The sequence below is a fragment of the Manis javanica genome, chromosome 11, assembly GCF_040802235.1.
Source record: "Manis javanica isolate MJ-LG chromosome 11, MJ_LKY, whole genome shotgun sequence".
Taxonomy (NCBI): domain Eukaryota; kingdom Metazoa; phylum Chordata; class Mammalia; order Pholidota; family Manidae; genus Manis; species Manis javanica.
In genome coordinates, this window is record NC_133166.1 from 84274167 (window position 1) to 84294089 (window position 19923).

At 46.9% G+C, this 19923-nt stretch overlaps 1 protein-coding gene across 3 annotated transcripts in view; it reads right to left on the reverse strand.

Moving 5' to 3' along the window:
* The window catches only part of TNR (tenascin R), a 383067-nt gene extending 369969 nt beyond the window's left edge, over positions 1-13098 (reverse strand). For all 3 annotated transcript variants that reach the window (XM_037013699.2, XM_037013698.2, XM_037013700.2), the window contains exon 1: positions 12677-13098. The gene's annotated coding sequence lies outside the window, so the exon portion shown is untranslated. The remainder of the gene's footprint in view (positions 1-12676) is intronic.
* Between the last annotated feature and the right edge of the window lie 6825 nt (positions 13099-19923).

Below are 19923 nucleotides of genomic sequence, written 5' to 3' on the forward strand. Positions count from 1 at the left end.
TTCTACTGGGAGGAGACAGAGAATAAAGAAGAAATCAAATAAATATATATTAGGTTGGCTGATGATAAATGTAATAGAAATAAAATAGGAGAGTGCCAAGGAGTGCTATGTTATTTTATTTTTTAAATTCTCCCTATTTCCCTTACCCTCCGACCCCTGGCAACCACTTCTCTACTCTCTATTGCTATGAGTTAAACTATTATTTTGGATTCCATAAAGAAGTGATGCCATGAGATCTTTGTCCTTCTCTGTCTGGCTTATTTTACTTAGCATAATGCCCTCCATGTTCATCCATGTTGTCACAAATGAAAGGATTTCCCTCCTTTTTAAAGTCTAAATAATATTCCATTGTGCCTGTGTGTCTGCCTGTGTGTACGTGTGTGTGTTTGTACCAGATCTTCTTTATCCTTTCATCTGTTGACAGACACCTAGGTTGTAGCCATACCTTGGCTATTATAAATAATGCTCTTGTGAACATGGGGGTGCAGATATCTCTTCAGGATAGTGATTTTGTTTCCTTGGGATAAATACCCAGAAGTAGAATTGCTGGGTAATAGGGTAGTTCTATTTCTAATTCCTTGAGAAACCTCCACACTGCTTTCCGCAGCAGCAAGTCAGTATACATTTCCATCCACAGGGCACAAGCACTCCCTTTTGTCCCCACCTTCAACAGCACTTGTTATCTCTTGCCTTTCTGATGGTGGTCATTCTAAGAAGTGTGAGGTGACATCTCCTTGTGGTTTTGATCTGCATGTCCCTGGTGATCAGTGATGTGGAGCACCTTTTCATGTGCCTGTTGGCCATCTGTATGCCTTATTTGGAAGAACGTCTATTTAAGTCTCTTGCCCATTTTTAAATTGGATGTTTATTTATTTATTTATTTATTGCTAGTGAGCTGTATGAGTTCCTTGTACATTTTGTATATTAACCCCTTTCATATGTGGTTTGCAAATATTTCCCCCATTCAATGGGTCGCCTTTTCATTTTGCTGATGGTTTCCTCTTCTGTACAGAAGCCTTTTCATTTGTTGTGAACCACTTGCTTATTTTTGCCTTTGCTCCTTAGCTTTGGGTGTCAAGGAGAGCTACAAGATCAGATGAGCTTTTCTGTGGAGGTAACAGTTGAAGCTACTGGCCTGCTGGACACAAGCTCAGTGCTCTTTTTCTAGTGGTGGGAGCTGGTCCCTGTGTAGTGGCTGTGATGAGTGACTCAGGCTCTCCGGAATGCTGGCTGGGGGAGGGAGGGGAGCCAACACTGTCTGGCCCACAGGAAACTTGGAGCTAATCTACTGAGGGAGCTACCGCAGAGCACTTTCCAGAAATGAAAGGACTTGAGAGTCTGGTGCCGGAGCCTCTAAAGGACACCTCAGACCCTACCCAGTATCCCCAGAGATGCAGCAGCAGCCACAGGAGCTGATTCTGTCTTCTGGCCATCTGGGCAGAGGATCTTGTTGATCTTTGTGATTTCAGTCACCAGCCTAATCACAGCACAACAAAGAGGGTTTTCAATTGATTAAACCCAAAGCTGCAAGTGTTGTAATCTCAGTTCTGTCACTTACCACCTCTGCTATCTTGGACAAGCCCCCAAAACGCTGTAGTAATTCCCCCATCTATAAAAGGGGATTAATTATTGAGTTCTTTTGCTTACCTTCACAGATGGTTGTAGAGATCAGGTGGTCCATGCGTAGTAGCACCGACAATTAATGAAGCCCAACAAAAATGCAAGAAATTATTGCTATTGGGGGAAGGGAATCAACACCTACTGACTACCTATTGAGTGCCAGGAGCCCTGTAGATATTATCTTATTCAATTTTCACAAAATTCCTAAAAGGTGTTATCTTCCTCAGATTAGAGTCAAGGAAAGAGAGGCTCAGAGAGGTTAAGTGACTTCACCAAGGGGACAAAGCTAGACAGAGCCAGGATCCATGCTCAGGCCCACTGTCATCAGAACTAATGGTCTTTCTGCTTTCCCCTGTGTCTTCCCCTGTCCCCAGGGTTTCTATTCTGGGATAAACCTGCTCTTGGTTTGGTCTGCCACTATGTCTGGCACATTTCCAGGATGGGGGGAGGGGTATCTAAAGCTATGAACAGCCCACCTGCTTCTTTGGCTGATATTCTTCACTGTTTCCATCTCTAACTACATAGCAGGAAAGTGCCTGGGCTCCCTGAGCTGCCCTGTGCCCCCAGCCAGCACCACCCGCCTCCCCTACAATCTTCCAGTGGTCCTGGCTGCCACTGGTGTTCAATTTATGTCCTCAGAGCTGAACAAGAAACCTCAAAAGGAACAAATTGGGCTCTGCTGCATCTGCCTGCCATACTTCTCCCAGCTGGACCAATCATTTGAGAATCTATTACAGGAATTTCATTTTGTGTGATGGCAGATCAGAGTTAGAAGAAGTGGCCCACAAGTGAATGGGTAGTTACAACTGTGGCCCAGATAACCCCCAAAATAGATAAACCACAAAATGAGTGAGGCTTTTGTGGAGAGATGAGAATTGACACCACCTCCACCACCTTGTGAGATTGGATGAAGGAAAATGCATTTGAGGAAACTCACTTGCTTTGAAGCTGCTCTCTTCGCTCATCCTGAAGCTGTTAGATGAGGCTTTGTTGAAATAACAGAATGACTCCCCAGGGAGGGGGAGTGGCAGTAGTGACAGCACTGAGCCCCCAAGAGAAACAGTGACTTCTCTGGTCTGATTTTTAAACCGACCTTTGCAATTCAAGCCATGCTTGTGAGGATTACAATGATCCAGTTTTTGCATATTACTTTGGTAACCAGGAACCTGGGTGGTTTCTAAGTGACACTAGGGACAGCATTGTAACTAAATGCACAGCATTCCTGACTCTGCTATTTATTGTGTGTCCTCAGGCAAATTTGGTAATTTCCCTGTGCCTTAGTTTCTCCTACTGTAAAATGGAGATATACAGAACCTTATTCAAAAGGTGATTTTATAGATTTAGTAAGTTTCTATGTGTGAAGTATTTAGATTGCCTGGCAGTCATTTCTATCATATAAGTGTTAGTGATTATTATGTTACTGAAAAATAGACATGGAGCTGTTTATGGATCCAGCTGGCAATTTATGAACCCAGGAGATTCTAAACATCCTGCACGTAGATCTTGGGTAACCAGCCACTCCCCACAGCTCCTAACTCGTCTCTGGCAGGGCCTGGTCAGCCCAGTTGCTGAACCTAACTCCAAGGCAAGACGCAAAACTTCAGAAATGAAAAAGTTCTTTTCCCTTCATAGCAGCTTTTTGCCATCAGCAAAGAATCCCTTTAGTAACATTGGACCTTAAGAACTTGAAAGGAAAAAGGCAAAACATTTCAAGGAGCAGGAACCAGGACTCTTCCCAAGTTTCCCACCACGGCAGAGTCCAGGGAGTCGGGTGGGATTCCCCAGGCCTCTGTCACATGTGGTCGCCAGAGGTGTAGAGGACCCCACCTGGAAAGCAGGGAAGCAATGGAAGGGTGTGTGCAGAGATGGAGCACAATACTGTTCACCGTCTCCTGGTCTCTGTCCACAGAGAAGAGGTGCCCTGGGGAGCCTGGGAGGGGACCCCGTGGGGTAGGATGCTGCCAGGGAAGCCCCCGCAGGCCCTCTCCACTGCCTTTATTCCCTTCCCCTCCCAGTCTCCAAGGACGGCTGTCAGTACCTTTCATTCTCACTAAATGAAGCTGATAAAATACACATGAAAAAAAGGGGGGGCGGCGGTGTGGAGAAGGGAGGGCAAGTCACACTCTTTGTATTTTAATAACTCTTGCGCTGTGCCTCAGACCATTTTTAATAAGAGACTGATGGATAGGGGTGTCCTCCCCACCCTCACTCAGTACATATCAGGGTGCAGATCAACCACACCCTTTCCTCCCTTCCAGAGTATTCCACTTGGTCCCTCCCTTGGACAGAAGGTGACCCAGAAAAAAACCCATGTCCTTGGCATGATTTGCTGACCCCTTGAGGGTCAGATCTGGAAGGGCATGGGTAGTTACCCAAAGACACACTCCCCAGGAAACTGCCCTAAGTAGTTAGCATTGCCGTCTCTGATCTCCCCAGGGAAACAGTTATAAGGATACTGACTGGTCCCACTACAGGGGCAACTCCAGGAAGACAAGATTTGGTCAGTGGGCCTTCCCCTCAGTGGTTGCCCCAGGCACTCTGGCCCAGAAGCTTTGCAGGCCTGAGAGGAGAGAGCAGCAAGATGAAAAGAGGGTAGAGTTCAAGCCTCCTGCCTGTCTCCCAAATGCTCTTGCTCCTGGAGTCAGTCTCAGGCCACATGCGTTCTCCCCCACACCTTGGGAAGAACATATGTCAAAGTAGCCATGTGACCCCTGACCTCCACCCTCAAAATATACCCTTTCTAATGTGGACATTTGCATCAAGAGAAAGCTCTATAGACTGAAGACCCTCTATGTGCTAACGGCCGTTATGAGACTTCGTGTAGGAAATGACACCTCATTTAACCCACAGCGTGATTGTGAGAGGTAGGAACAATTTACCCCATTTTATGGGTGAGGAAACTGAGGCTCAGAGAAGTCAAGTGACTTCCCCAAAGCCACATAGCCCGTGAGTGGCCGAGCCAGGATTCAAATCCTTGTGTGGCAGGGTCTCTCCCAGAAGCCGCAGTGAGGGAATGCGGGGCAGGCAGGGTGTGGGGCAGGTCAGCCCTGGCTTTGCCGTCTCATCGCTGTATCCCATCTGGGGCTGTGAGGAGCAGAAACTTGGCAGCTTCCAAGATGAAAAGACAACCTTTCTCAAATTGTTTTATTTAAAGCCAGACTCCTGACTGTTTGAAGCCGCTTGATTCTGGCAGGGCTTTTTCCTTCTCTTGTTCCTCTCTGCTTTTCAACAGCCCTGGGAGATGAGGGGAACGCAGAGCGGCCGCGCCTCCCTTGCAGGTGCTCCGGAGCGCCCCGCCTGCCCCGCCCCCGCCGGCCCGCGGGAGCTGCAGCTGGGCGGCGGGCGAGCGCGTGCGCGCCCTCGCGGCGGCGCTCGGGGGGAGTTAAGAGCAGAGCTGATCGGCGCCCGAAGTATAGATACAGATGAAGTCTTTGGCTTTTATAGTGAGTTTCACCGGCATTGAACTTCATTTATATCCCTATAAATATATACGGCTTTGAACGGGAGGCTTTATGGCTGGGTTTATAAGTTCCCTCCCCCTGTGGCACAGACCGGGGCACGGTGAGGAGACCGCCCCTCTACAGAGTGCGAAGCCTCTGCCCTCTCCGACAGAACCCTGTGCGGGGCTCACACCGCGTGCTCAGGACCTGGCCCTGCTGCTGCCCCCTCGCTGTCTGCGTGCGCCCTGCCACCACGGACCCACAGCTGGAATGCCCGACTGCTGCTGGAGAGGGAGGACGGGCGGCTGGCTGATTTCCTCTCTCTGCACCTGTCCCTCGGCTTGGGGCCCGCTGCCGACCTTGGTGCTGACAAGCTCATAGGAGACGGCAGCACTGGCTGGCAAACCTTGGTTTATTAAGATATCTGGTTTACAGAAATCCATTTAGATAAACAGACTATCCACACAGATGCAGGCGCTCAGTGGCTACGGGGTTTACAATACTTCATGAGGCAGGCAGCAGCTTCTCTCCTGATGTGCTTGCAGAGATAAATTCAAGGTAATCTATATATATACTCAACCCTTTGAAACCGCACACCGTCAAAAAATTCAAACAATTACTCCAGCCCAGCCAGGAGGTGGCTGTTAGATGTTCTTCTTATGGAAAACAGAATTATAAAGGAAGGGAAAATGTTGCATAAATAAAACAGAATAGCAGAAGAATCTGGAGAGAGGGAAAGGCAAAAGAAAAGGATCCCAAATGTTCGTAGTCTCCAGCTGGGTGTGGAATGGGGCTCAAAACCCGGTGGCCTCCTTAAGGCTCAGATTAATTCCAGTCCAGTACAATTTCCAAGTAATTAATTGACAAGAGGCATCTTTCAGATATATTTAAATATCAGCCTGCCAGGCTCTTGGTACTAAAAGAAGAGAAAAAAAATAGCCAACCCATGCTCCTAAAATCAAGGTGATGTAAAACAAGGGCCAACCCAGCCCATTAGCACTTGAGGAGAATGTAAAATCCAGGTCAGACTAGATCATTGTTAGCTTGTTAAAATTCCAAGTGGCCCAGGCCTCACCCAGTCCACAGGCCACAGGAAATAGCAAGTGGCACAATCATTTATGCTCATGCCAACCACTGTCCTTGGCACTTCGTACCTGTGCCCCATTTAATTCTCCCAAGAACCCCTTAAGGAAGATGTGATGCTATCTATAGGCATATTTTTGGGTGAAGAGAGCGATGGAGAGGATCTGATGAGAAATACCAGATTAAGACAGGTTAAATAATAGCCCAAGGGCCCAGGTCAGGGCATAGCAGGGCAGGAATCTGAAGCCAAGTTTCCCTGGTAATCAACCGCCTGTTTTGCTTCCGGCTGCACAAGTGGCTCAAGGAGAGGGTGTGGCTAAGTGGTTAAGACAGTACTCAGCAAAAGGGCGGGAAAGAGCTTGGGCTGCACAACGTTTTCCTGGCCGACCTTTCTCCTGGGTTGTTGTAGGGATCAAATAGGAGAAGGTACTATAACACCAGCACAGTGCCTGTCACGCAGCAGCCTCCAATCAGGGAGAGCCACTTGTTCCCATTACTGAGAGAACTGAGAAATCAAGTGGGATGCTTTCTTGTAGTCTGGTATAAAGGCTGGCAATAACAGCTATTACTATTATTATTGTTATTGCTACTATCATAATTATCGAACAAGGAAAACAAGTCCACAAACTCCTGCACTTAGACTGAGCAGAGCCAACAACAAATGCGAAAAATTTTATTGGGCCCTACTATGTGCCTGGCCCTGTACTGGGCTCTTCTGGCCCTCATAGAACAGGTAATCTAAATGGAGAGACCCCTAGCTTTTCACATATGAAGTTTACTAATAATACGTGATATGAAATTCCTCTGACACTGCTTGAGAGGAAACAGTGGAGCCATCATTAATTGCCAAACAAATGATAAAGGCAATGTAAGAAGGTGATTAAGACACAAGCTGGAACCTGGGTCTGAGTTTCCAGCTCTGTCACTTCCTAGATGTAAAAAGTTGAGCAAGTCACTTGTCACTGTGCCTCAGTATCCTCATCTGTAAAATGGGGATAATAATGTCATAATGTTTTAGCCACCAAATGATATGAAGTGTTTACAGTGGTATTAAGAATAATAATAGTGAACATTTATTAAGGGCATTCTGTGCCATGCACTTGGCTGACACTGACAGCAAGCACTCAGTCAACGTTGGCTAGAATTATCATTAAGCAATAGAAAGATCCAAGCTGCTAGGGCCGAGGCATGTGAACTTTTAGGTGGACTAGGACCAAAGACCAAATTCCAGCCCAGAGAAGTTGCTAAGCTTTGTCAAACATGAGCCATTCTGGGTTGATACTATCCGGGGATCAATGTTCTATGCTTTTTGCTCTATGCCTCCTTCATACCATATAGTATAAAGACACATTCAGATTAAAAGAACTGTGAATTCCTCCTGGGTCCTGGTAATCACCCTTTATTGAGTCATCTACAGCTAGAGCATAACATGTTATTATAAGAACCAAGTAGAGGTGAGCTTGGCAGTGTTCTACTCTAAAGGAAGAAGCCCCTAGGAGATCAGGGGTAGAATCCTTCAGAAAACTGCAATGATTCTGTGGCTCCTTTACCCCTGGCCCCAGAACTCCTTTCATTATGGAGTCTCACCTTGCAATACATAAGCCAGGAGAGCCATGGCCAGAGAGTTTCCCTTTGCTACTTGGTTGGAGAGTAAAGCAAAGGCAATTGGCCAGAATTAAAAGAGCAGAAGAGAAAGCAACCCAAATGTCCACTGATGGATAAATGGATGAATAAATGTGGCATATACATACAATGGAATATTATTCACCTGGAGAAAGGAATGAAATCCTGACACATGCTGCACCATGGATTTGGTATGATCCTGTTTACATGAGGTGCCAAGGGTAGTCAAGTGCATGGAGATGGAAATGATGGCTACCAGGGGCTTGAGGGAGGGGAAGTAGAGAGTTACTGTATAATGGGTACAGAATTTCCATTTAGGAAGACGAAAAAGTTCCAGAGATGGATGGTGGTGATAATTTCTTAACAGTGTAAATGCACTTAATGTTATTGAACTGTACACTTGAAAATGGTCAAGATGGTAAATTTTATGTTATATATACTTTATTACAAGAAAGCAAAGGAAGGAAAGAGAAGAGGTCAAGGCTTCTCAAATTATATTTGCCAACTGACATACTGGTTACTTGCTGTGTTCTAAATGTGTCAAAACAGTTGTAATCCAAAGTCATGTTCCAAGATAAAGATGTAGTGATTCTTATATACAGTTGTAATTAACCTGTAAGCACCTCTGTTCCAATTCCCCCTTTTCACTGTACTTGCTTTTAAGATGAAATTCCAGTTAGGCTAGGAGTATCATCTGATCTTATTAACATAGCCTAGGTAAGATGAGGCAAAGGTGTATCTCTGTACATCTCCCAAATCATCTACTGGAATTGGTTTTGTGGAGATCATTCAAACTTTTATATTACTGCACAAACTTCTGCACTTCATTGTGGCTGTCTTCTAACTTACCAAGACCTGACAGCTTAGCAACCTGTCCTCTACTCTGTGGGATCCCAGCTAGAAGAGCTGCCTCAGAAAGGAGTGTTCCCATAAATGAGCTGACTGGGTGCACTCTTTGAAGCCAGCAACCTCAGAAAGGGACAGCCTGGAAAGAAGGTGCTTAGGAAAGTCTGAGTAAAGGCAAAGAACATGTTTACCCACTAAGCATGTAAACAGCTCTATGGCCTATTTTGGGGGACTGCTGAAAACTCTGACTAACTGATCTGCTAGAAATTGTGATTTTTTTAGATGACAACCACATACACAAATTATGCAGAAAATGTCCTAACTCTATCCAACAGTCCCTGAACATAGAGCATTTATGGATTCTGAATGGGAGAAATCGGACAATCAAGGTGTCAGGACTAGTGATGTAGGGGGTGTGTGAATATATATATTTCCCACCAAAGTCATCAAAACTTTACAACTCCATTGCTTCTCCATGATAAAATAGAAGAGAGACTCCCTATCCTGGCATACAACCAGGTTTGGGAGCAGGATGAATGGAGCCATCCCTGGATGGAACTCTGATGATATGATGGTATGTGAGTCTCCGCAAAGTGTCTTCTGATTCTAAAGCCACTCTAGAGTCAGGAGGAACAGCCATGACCTTGGTAGACAGAGATGAAGCTCGTGTCACTCTCGCAGTGAACTCCTCTCTCTTCCCCTAATAAGCTCACATGGGTACTCTTTTCTCATCCCAACCTCCTGGAGCCCAGATGGGATGACTCATGCCCAGCCACCAAGTGGCTAAATTCCAAGTTTTTAATAGAAATTTCAATATCATCTCCATGTACTATACCATCAAATAACTCAGGAAGCTCAGAGATAGGGACCTGCAGGAGTTCCTATGTGGATTTCATTGCAGCTCCTACACATACATATTTGAAATGACTGCTTGAATTTTCAACACCATGACCATAAACTTAGATGAAGAATGCACCCCTCTTCCCCAGCCACCCACCCAGTATCTTCAGACTCTGACATGTTCTCTTACAAGTCTAGGGTCTACATGATACATCTAGTAAGTAACACATTAAGCAATATATTTCCACTACAAATGTAGCAGTGGAAGCTTTGGTGATAGAAGTTAGAAAGTGACGGCATTGGGGGAGGGAAGGACTGATTAGAAAGAGGCACAAGGGAACTTCAGTGCATTTTGTTTGGGGTAGTAGCTAGGTAAGTACAACAACTGTCAAAACCTATTAATCTGAGTACTTAAGATTAGTATATTTTTTATATGTAAACTAACTATACCTGGAATTTTTTTAAAAAGTTACAGTGACGATATCCAGGTAAAAGATGACTGTGGAGAATAAGGCCGTATTCTGACCTTCCCCTTCCTCTGACCTTTCTCCACATCTCTCATCTCCCCAAATCTCGGAGGCAGCCCAGTAGAGTCTCCCCGCTTCATGAATGCGGGCTGGATAAGAAAACGCAGTGGGTTTCCCTCCAAAATGCTGCCTGATGCGAGGGATAGGCTGCCAGGACACAAGTTTTGTATGTAGGGTAGGTTTATGCCCAGTCTCCCACTCCTTTCCTAGGGTTTCTGTAGGTGCTCTGAGCTCAACCTTCTCCTGCTCCTCAGTCATCCTTCCCACATTCTGAACCACAGAGAACTCCATGGAAGTGCTCCCAGGAGACAAAAGGCTCAGAGGAGAGAAAAGTCATCGAGCACGAAAGATCAAGACATCCATGACGGTGTGCACCAGAGAGGTGCCTTCCATCAGGATTTCTGGGGCAAGGGGAGTGTGGCACTCAGTTGCATGACATCAGTTCAGCTTACAGGCCACCAGCTGGGGGGGCTTTCTTCACAGGAAGTCCAGAGACCTCTTCACCTGGCTCCTGTCCATCTTCTTGGCTGAGAACCCAAGGCCAGCAATACCTTGAGACTCCTAGCTATTCTCATGCTTCACCAGGGAGAAGCCACTGCTCTACACTGAGGTCACTAAAAGGCTTTGGTTGCAAAACTGTCCACAGGGGAGAAATCCATCCCTGCTCTCCTGCACATGAGCATTTCTGAATTGCACAGGTATGAAATATTAAGAAATCAGAAGTTCTGTTTCCACTTTTGCTACCCTCTAGCCTAGCACTTTAAATGTCTATGTCTCCCCATTTATTAAATGGGCCAGCAATGACACTGAGCAGTTTTTTCAGAGAGAATTTAAGGGCATTAATGAAATAATGACCACTAAGTATGGTGACTTCAGTAATAAATGGTGGCTTTAGACAGGGTCCATTGCAGGGCATGAATTTTTTTTTAACCTTCAGGGACATGTCATGTGGAAATCTATTCACACTCATGCTCAAACTGGGAGATTTCAAGGATGGGAGGGATTGGGCAAGTTGATATATGAATGAGTCAAGGTTGGCTTCTGATCCTTTTTATCTATTTCAGTCTTTTTTCCCTACCATTAAACCTCTGACTTCACTCTTTTCCTCACTTCATTCTACTTTGTGCCATTCTAGGGAGATGCTGAGGTTTCTGAGGGTCCAATGGCAAGCATAGTTAAAGAAGTAAAAAGTGGTGCCATTTCACTCAGGACTGTGGCTATCACCCAGAAGGCTTTCCAACCAGAGGCAGAGTATCTGCTCAGCTTGGAGGAGGGGCCCAGGATGCTGAATTAAAAAGCAAGACAGAAAGTCATCATGTCAGAGTTCATTGGGGGTTGGAAGGAATGAAACGTACCCCTCCCCACCCCGATTCTGTCTTCTTGAACAAAGTGGCTAGAACCTTAAATAGTTAGGGGCCCATTCAAGGCAAAGTTTACTCATACCAGAAGCATCTTTAAAATCCCCCTTGGGACACTGGCTTCATGGAGACTTTGGGTGATTAAAGGGAGTCCCCAACACCACCTGTTGCACAGCCCCACCCGAGCAGCTGCAGGCAAGGCTGAGCAGGGAGAGGTGGCAGGTAGATAGTGTCTCCCAGGCAAAACCTAGGCAGATTTGGGGAACTGACTGAATGTATCTCAGAGAAGCAGGAAACAGAGAAGACAGAGCAGTGCTTTGCAAAAAGAAGTCGCAATGAAGTCTGAAGTGATGGAAAGCCTGTTTGTAGAGCCTCTCAGGGCTGGAGGACAGCACTACTTCAAGGCCTTTGGTTAGGACCAGTCTAGGATCACGTCTGCTTCTCTATACCTGAGGAGACAAACCTTTCTTCTGAGCTGTCTTTCACTGGCAAAAACAAAAAACAAAAACCAGGCAGGACAGACGTTGTCCTCTTTCCAACCACACAGAGTCAAGGATGACAGAAGAGTGGAGGGCACTTCCTGCATCCTTGCAAATATAATATAATCCACATCAGTCAACCTCTTTAAAACTCAAGACACTGACCCTCTCCTCCCACCATGATCTTAGTGGGACCTCAGCCCCCGAAACCAAACCCAGCCTGGTTCTCACTTGTTGTCCCTGCCCACTTGCCACAGATCACACTAGGAGAGAAAGTAAAAGGTCAGGTTGGGCTTTCTCCACAGCAAGGACCTAGAGAATCCTGGGGAACTTGACATTTTAAAACCACCTCTTCAAAGCTTTCTCAGAGGAGCATAACTTTTAACTCTACCTCCACTCCCAACACCCCAGGCTTCCTTTGCAACACTTTTCTTCCATGGATGACTTGTTGGGAAAGAGTTAAAGAAGGTGCACGATTAATTCCCCAAACCCTCCCTCTTATCTACATAGAAAAGAACAGCCCTACACAGAGACAGGCAGAAACCCTGTGGCGATTTAGCTCAGACCTCACCTGTCTTATGCAACAGCACACACACAACACATACATACACACATGCACACACGCACAACCAAAAGGCCAGGGTTCCACATCCCCCTTTAATTCGGTAGACATAGTTTTGCGCCTTTCTTTTCCCTACGCAGAACCCGGCTCGACTGGCAGTAGAGAGAAAGATGTAACCTTAGTGCCAAACGCCTTGCAAGAACACAGAGACACAGGAACCAGCATGCATCTCATAGCTCTCCGTGGTGCTGAAATCTCGCTAGCAAGGAAATCGAAGGAGCAAGGACGCTGGACTTACCCGGACTGGGGGTGGGCGGCAGGGGAGTGAGAGAAGCTTCCTGCGAAGAGGATTCTTGTCTGTGCGGGCTGGAGCCAGCTACTGCGCTCACCTAGAGAACCCACCTCTCTCCCTTCTTATCCCTTCCTCCTTTTCTGGGAGGAAGAGAAGAGGCTCCACGGAAGAAATGAAACCCCAGCTGGCAGGGCTGGAGTGGAAGGAGAAAAGGAGGCAACCGAAATAAGATCAAAAAGTCAGGTGGCTTTACTCCACTAGTGATAATTCCTTGGGTCAGGGGGAGCCCCTCTCCTCTCACTGTGTCTGCTCCTTTCTCCGTCTCTGCGTGTTGAGTCAACAGCGTTAGCACAGTCGGTTCCTGCCTCTGACGTGAAAGAGAGGAGGAAGCCTGGGGCTGCTTTGCTGTCTCTCACGCGCTCTCTCTTTTCCCCTCTTGCTGAAATTTTAGCAGCATAATTTTTTTTTAAGCCTCCGTTTTTTCCATCCCCCCACAGGCAGCCCCCTAGTGGACAGAAAAGAAAAGCATCCTACATCCTTGGACAGTCCCAATTCGGACACAGAAACACTCCCTGTGTCCACAAACTCTTGGGGGTTGCTTCTGCACAGTCGGGGTCCTGTACAGCCAGTCTTCCTTCTGGCCAACCCAGACAGGAAGAGAGGGGCAGGGGGACGAAGAGGGGGAGGACAAGAGCTTTGGCAGGTCCCTTCCCCACAGTTGCAGATGAAGTAAAGTGGGGGAAGTGGTTGGGGAGAGAATGTTTTAGAAGATCAGTTGTCAGGTTCCCAAGTAGTGTAATGTCCTGACTCAGCAGAATACACCCTCCAAAGAGTCAGGGTCTGCATCCAGGTGAGCTAAGTCCATGCCCAGGACAACCCAGCAATGGGGTGCTTAGAAACACAGGAAAGATAGGAAACCAAGGAGCGTATCTAACCAGAACCTCATCTGATACCATAATATGATTTTTTTTTAAGTTGGGAAGAAAATATTTGGGAAGCCATGGCCTGAGATCATCTCAGAGATGGAGAGAGAAGTGACCTTGTCGAGCATTCATGGAGGCCTGCAGCAGAGAAGGGCCAGCAAGGGGTCGCTGCTCACAGGCTCCTAAGGGATGTCTTACACTCTTTTTTAAGTTTACAGCCTCCTAGAAAGAGTCCTCATACTTACATCTACAAAGTTGAGTTCTAGTTTCATACTGCCACTTGCTTACTGGGCATTCTGCCTCTTTATGGCTCAATTTCACTGTCTGTAAAATGTGGATAATGCTGCCCCCTCCCTACTGAATAGAAATGCTGAGGGACTGGAATGATGTAGAGTCATAGCACCGCACAGTTGGCAGGGAATGTAAAGGTGATCATACACAAACACATTTCTTATTGAGTCACTCCAGCAAATGGTAGTTAACGTATAGAATATTCAGCAGGTGTCAGGCACTGTTATAAATCCTTACGTGTATTAGCTCATTTAATCCACACAATATCCTTACAAAGTAGAAGCTCTATTCAAGCTGTTTTGTAGACCAGGAAACAGAAGCACAGAGGGATGGAATGACTTGCCCAAGATCACACAGCTAGTAAATAGCAGGAGTAGGGTTGGAACACAGGCCATCTGACCCTGGAGCTTATGCTCTTAATAATTATATACAATAAATGTACACTTCAGAAGCAACAGCATCTGAAATAAATAGAAGATAGCACCATAGCTATCACAATTTTTGTTTACAATAAAGTGTCTAGATTATTATAATAAATTTATATGTGGCTGAGTTTTTTAAATAAATTATTTACAGCTTTGGGCCTAACAAACTGTGGAAATTGCTATTACTGATGACAATCCTCTAAGAAAACTAATTCACTTGGTGATTAAGGTAGTTTCACATATACAAAGCTGGCTGTAAATCTCATGTAGTTGGAGACTACTGGACTCTAACATTGGTTCAAAGACACATCATTTGATTGCTGTACCAAAACTAAATCAACGTCTAGTGCCTAACACAGTGCTAGGAAGAAGCCAGCAATTTGATGAGCTGAGTTTTGGCAATGCACTCAGCTAATAAGCAATCATTAAGCTGTTGAGATTTTCTTCAGAGTTTCAGAATTATGAATTCCTTATTGAATTCTAATGTGGCTTACTTTTTTTGACTTTATTTGGATCAAAGTAAATGGAGCAGGACAAAGATGGGATGTAACGGCTAACAAATCTTGATCCTGTCCTTATGGAGTTTCCAGTCTCTCAAGGGGGGGAAGGAGAGGCAAGAATTCAGTTCAGGGGATAAGTGCTGGGAAGGAGCAAATGCAATGCAACAAATGAGCATGTAGAAAAACAGCCACTGTGATCTGTGGGGACCAGCCAATGTGATCTATGTACGTCCTAAGGAATGTGGCATCCAAGCTGAGGCCTTAAGAATGAGAAGTTATCTGAGCAAAGAATGGGGGCGTGGGTTAAGCAGAAGGCACAGAATGTGCAGACTTGGAGGTCAAGGAGAACACAGTGTGAAGCTCTCAAAGTAAACATCACCCTCCTATTTATTAAGTGGAGAAACTGAGGCTCAAAAAAGCTAAGTGGCTTGATCAGTGTAACACCTCTAGTAAGTGCAGAACATAAATTAAATGCATATCTATTTGACTCTAGAGTCATCGTCTTTGTGAACCACCACGTTGCCTTCTCTCATCACTAAGATGTGCACACACAATTTCACAGGGTGTTTCAATAAATTACATACAGTAACTGAGAGCCGAGGTGACATCTACAGGGAAACTGGAATCCATTACCGTCAAATGAGAAGCCCACAGAAGGCACTAGTCAGTACAGAAAAGCAGAAAGTCAGGATGGCAGAATTGTTTCTGGTGGGTGTGAAGTTAGTGAATGTATTGGAAAGTATGAGTATTTCAGAGATACAGAGACACCGAGATGTGCATTTGAAAGGGGAAGGAATGCAGAAAGAGCTAAAAGAGAGGTTCAGGGAGCCCAAAGGAGAGAAGGGCCCTTCTTCCGGGGATGGACTAGGAGAGACTTCACATGGGAGGTCTTTACATGGCTTTTCATCTGGGCTTAGAGAACGGGGGTTCAGGAGACAGCCTAGCCAGCTATGCCGTGCTCTATGGTACCCAGACATTTCATACATAAAGACCAGATCTGATGAATGGATAAAGAAGAAATGGTACTTATACACAATGGAATACTATTCAGTCATAAGAAAGAAACAAATCCTACCATTTGCAACAACATGGATGGAGCTGGAGGATATTATGCTCAGTGAAATAAGCCAGGCAGAGAAAGACAAGTGCCAAATGATTTCCTTTGTTTGTGGAGTATAACAACAAAGCAAAACTGAAGGAACAAAATAGCAGCAGACTCAGGGACTCCAAGAAGGAACTAGTGGTTACGAAAGGGGGAGGGGTGTGGGAGGGTGGCTAGGGAGGGAGGGAGAAGGGGATTGGGGGGTATTATGTATAGTACCCATGGTGTGGGGGATCACGGGAAAAACAGTGTAACACAGAGAAGGCAAACAGTGAATCTGTGGCATCTTACTACACTGATGGACAGTGACTGCATTGGGGTATGGGTGGGGACTTGATAATATGGGTAAATGTAGTAACCACATTGCTTTTTCATGTGAAACCTTCATAAGAGTGTATATCAATCATACCTTAATAAAAAATTTAAAAAATAAAATAAAAGAACTGATCTGAGTTGTCCTGAAGAACAGTTGGACATGGGAAGAAGAGAGTAAAAGATCATTGTAGGCAGAAAGATGTCAGATGCCATAAAAGGGACAGATTTGGCAGGGGTGGAGGGGAAGCAGCACTGCTGGATGGATTTGGCATTGGACATTCACGTTTGGTAAGGGAGAATATATACCCCATAATAGAGATGTCTAGGCAAGTGACTGGAGTATATCTCTGGGGCTCAGATTATCAATCTGAAACTGAGGACAGAATTCCAATCCTATTTCCTTAGTCCCCAAGTCGAGGTTTACACTTTTTGTTTAGTCCTTTTTTCTAAAGTGCTTGGTATCTAGTAGATATCCACAAAATACTTGTTAATTGGCTCATAACAACACAAATCATGTGTTAGTTGAAGATGATATTGGGACTGACCTAGGTTGTTGGTTCCTTAGCTTCTGATCTATTCTTGGACACAAGGCCCTCTGCCAGTCTCCTTGGAAGCTGGTCACCACTGCTCCTGGTTTTGTTGTACCTGACACTCCAGCCCCACTCCAGCCTCCTCTGTATTGGTATCAGCTCTCCATCCATGCTCCTAGGCCAAAGTAAGCATCTCCTCAGGCACTCAGTGTCCCTAGAGAATCAGATGGTTGCCCAGCATGGTGTCATTTCCCAAGGAGAGTCTACATCACGGCCAGCATTCCAGAAGGCCCCTGGGATCCACCCTTCCAGAACTTGAGGTCTAAACACAGAGACTCAGGAGCTACTGCTAAGGCTTTTTGACCAACAAGGAAAGAAACCTAGTATTCTCCTTTGGGACTTGACAAGTCCAGAAGAGCCACTAGGGAACCCTCACTTTCTAGCTAACCTCAGCCAACATCATACCCCTGCCTCAATGAATGTACAAAGGAAGTTTGGTGTAGATAACAAATAAGAGGTGTGATGTCCTCAGGGTTCTGGCCAAGATAAAGAGAGAGAAGAGGAGCAGTGTGCAAAGAACTAGCTTAGTAATCACCACCTCAGAGTGCATCTTATCCAGGTAATTTGTCCTAAGCGAGCCTTCCCATTTCTCAACCCACCCCTCCTATATAATTGCTGATCCTACTCTCTCTCCTTTCTCAAAGTCTGTGTTTCTCTAACCACAGTATGTAAGATTATAAAATATTGCCCTTTCCTCCTGTAAGGGTGTAAACTCTTTGTGGGCTGCGACCGGGCCTGTTTTCAGGAAGCATCTAGCAGAGCACTGGAAGGCTCTGTCCCTTCCACTCCAGACTGGGTCCAGGAGAGGAAGGAAGGGAGAGAGAGAGAGAGAGAGATTCTGGGGTTCCATCTAGGGTGAGGGGGGAAAGATACAGTGAACAGAATAAAGGTTCTCCAACTTGGAGATACTATTTGGAAAGCAGTTTTCCTCTTTAATCTTCCTCACCCCGAATCCTTTACCCATAGCAAAGATGAGGACTCTGGGAACCCCACATGCCTTTAACATGACTCCACCCTCCCCTGGGCAGAAGAGCCCTTCTGTGGGGTTGTGTGCCTTCACACCTCATCAGAACAGACCGTTCACTTCAACAGGTAGAGGGGCCCAAGAGTGACTTTTGGTAGGGAGCACAGCAACCCTAGAAATAACCAGCTCCCTAAGGCAGCGAAGCAACTCAGCCTAGTCAGAGGCCCCGCACTGGAGGAAGGAGACCAGAGTATTTGTACAGTGTCCCACCATGTCTGTGGAACCCTGCACCTACTCCTACACCATAGCCCTGGACCACATGTGGACTAGGAGCCTCTGCAATGAGTGGGAGCTCACGAAATTAGGAGTCCAGTATTCAGACCATCCTGAGGAAGCTGCCTCTTCTAAAGCGGGGTCCAGAACTAGATGTTGCTCCCCAGGCCCAGGGAGAAAGGGAAGAGGGGAGCAGTAGGGACCAACAGTCCAGGTTTCCTGATAATGGGACTTCCTACAAGTGGTCCAGTTTGGGGAGGACAGCAACTTCTTAGGACACTGCAGGGAGATTTAAGCATTAACTGGGTAGTCAGTTGCTCACCATTCCCTTCGAATCCTAGGAATGAAGGAGTGTATTGGCCTCATGGCTGAGAGATTTGCTTACAAAGCACTAGTCCGAAATGTGGGGCTCCTCTTCTGGGAGATAGAGAGAGGAATTATTAAAAATGACTGTGAGGTTAACGTAGCACCAAAGCTTACTCTCAACAAGGAGACAGAAGGCTCTGTACTCCTCCAGACAGGGCCCAGCCCAGGCCCAGCCCCAGCCCGGCCCAGCAGGCCTTGGCTATCTCACTGCACATCGGGGACTTCCAGAAAGAGTCCTGGGGAGCTGGCTGACCGCCACACAGGCAGGAGGCCTGGGGTCTGAACAGGCACTGACTGGGGGGAGGAGCAAGAGCAAGAGGCTCCAGTAAGTTTTTAGAGCACGGGTGGGTAGAAGGTGCCTAGAAGAAAAGCTTCGCCTGCAAGAAGAGCTTGCCTGAGCTAGAGAAGAAGGTGGGCGGCTGGATATTTCCAAGCTTCCTCAACCCACTGAAAGAGCCAGGACCCACCCCAAGCATTAGTGGAGTAGGCGGGAAGCGCCCCCTGCACCCATTTCACACTGCCTGTGTGCCACAGGATGGCAGACACCACTGTCAAGCTTAACTTCTGACTCTTCTCAGGCTCCTGGGAAAACTAAAATTCCCCTTGGGGGTTTGCCTTCAGCTGGGTGAGGAGCATCTAGCCGGGAACCCAGGAACAGACAAGATGCTTGGGACATGGGCACAGGGGCAGGATGAGGGTGACCGAAGCTGCCCTCGGCATGTGGGTGCAGGGGGAGGGCACGCATTTCCTTCTCTGCCGGTCTGCTGAGGACAGGTGTGAGGCCCCGGTCCTTTTCTTGGGCACAGCAGAGAGAAGGCCCGGTGAATGATAAGGCAGCTGCTGCGGGCCAGGATAAACGACGGTGGGACATGGAGGTATAGGGTGGGCCTGCCCCGGCGCATGCACTTGTTCTGAAGCCGGTGTGGTGACCCATGCTTTTCCAGTTGGAGCAACGCAGGTCTGTTACCAGGGACATCACAGAGTCCTGCTAACCTGCTTGTGGAGTGTCATCTGGGTGAGGACAGCAACCTAGGGACCACGTCCATCCAGGCAGACCCGCCCTCCTTCCCACCCCCAGCCCAGAACACCTCCTCCAAACACCTCCTACGCCCTTGGCTCCTCTCTGGGCACAGCTGGCTCAGAGGACTTGGAGCAGAGTCCTGCTACTCCAGGAGGCTGCGGCCCTGGGCCTGTGTGAGCAAGCCGGCAGCATCACGCCCTCCTCCTGCCTGCTGCTTTGTCTGTGGCATCTGGGTGCCCGGCCAGCTGTAGCTGCCTGCGGAGGATGGGCCGCTGAGTGCTGGCACACTAGCCAGGGAGGGATGTGGCTGGGCCCCTGGCTCCCCAGCCTGCCTGCCAGCCAGTGGGAATCGTTATCTACACCGGAGAGCAAGCCAGGCTTCGCACACTAAATTAGCAGGAGCACAGCAGATGTCTCCCTTCAGTGCGGCAAGGGATTAGCTGGGACAGAGCCGGCATCTTTCCCCTTCCCTGTAGACAAGGG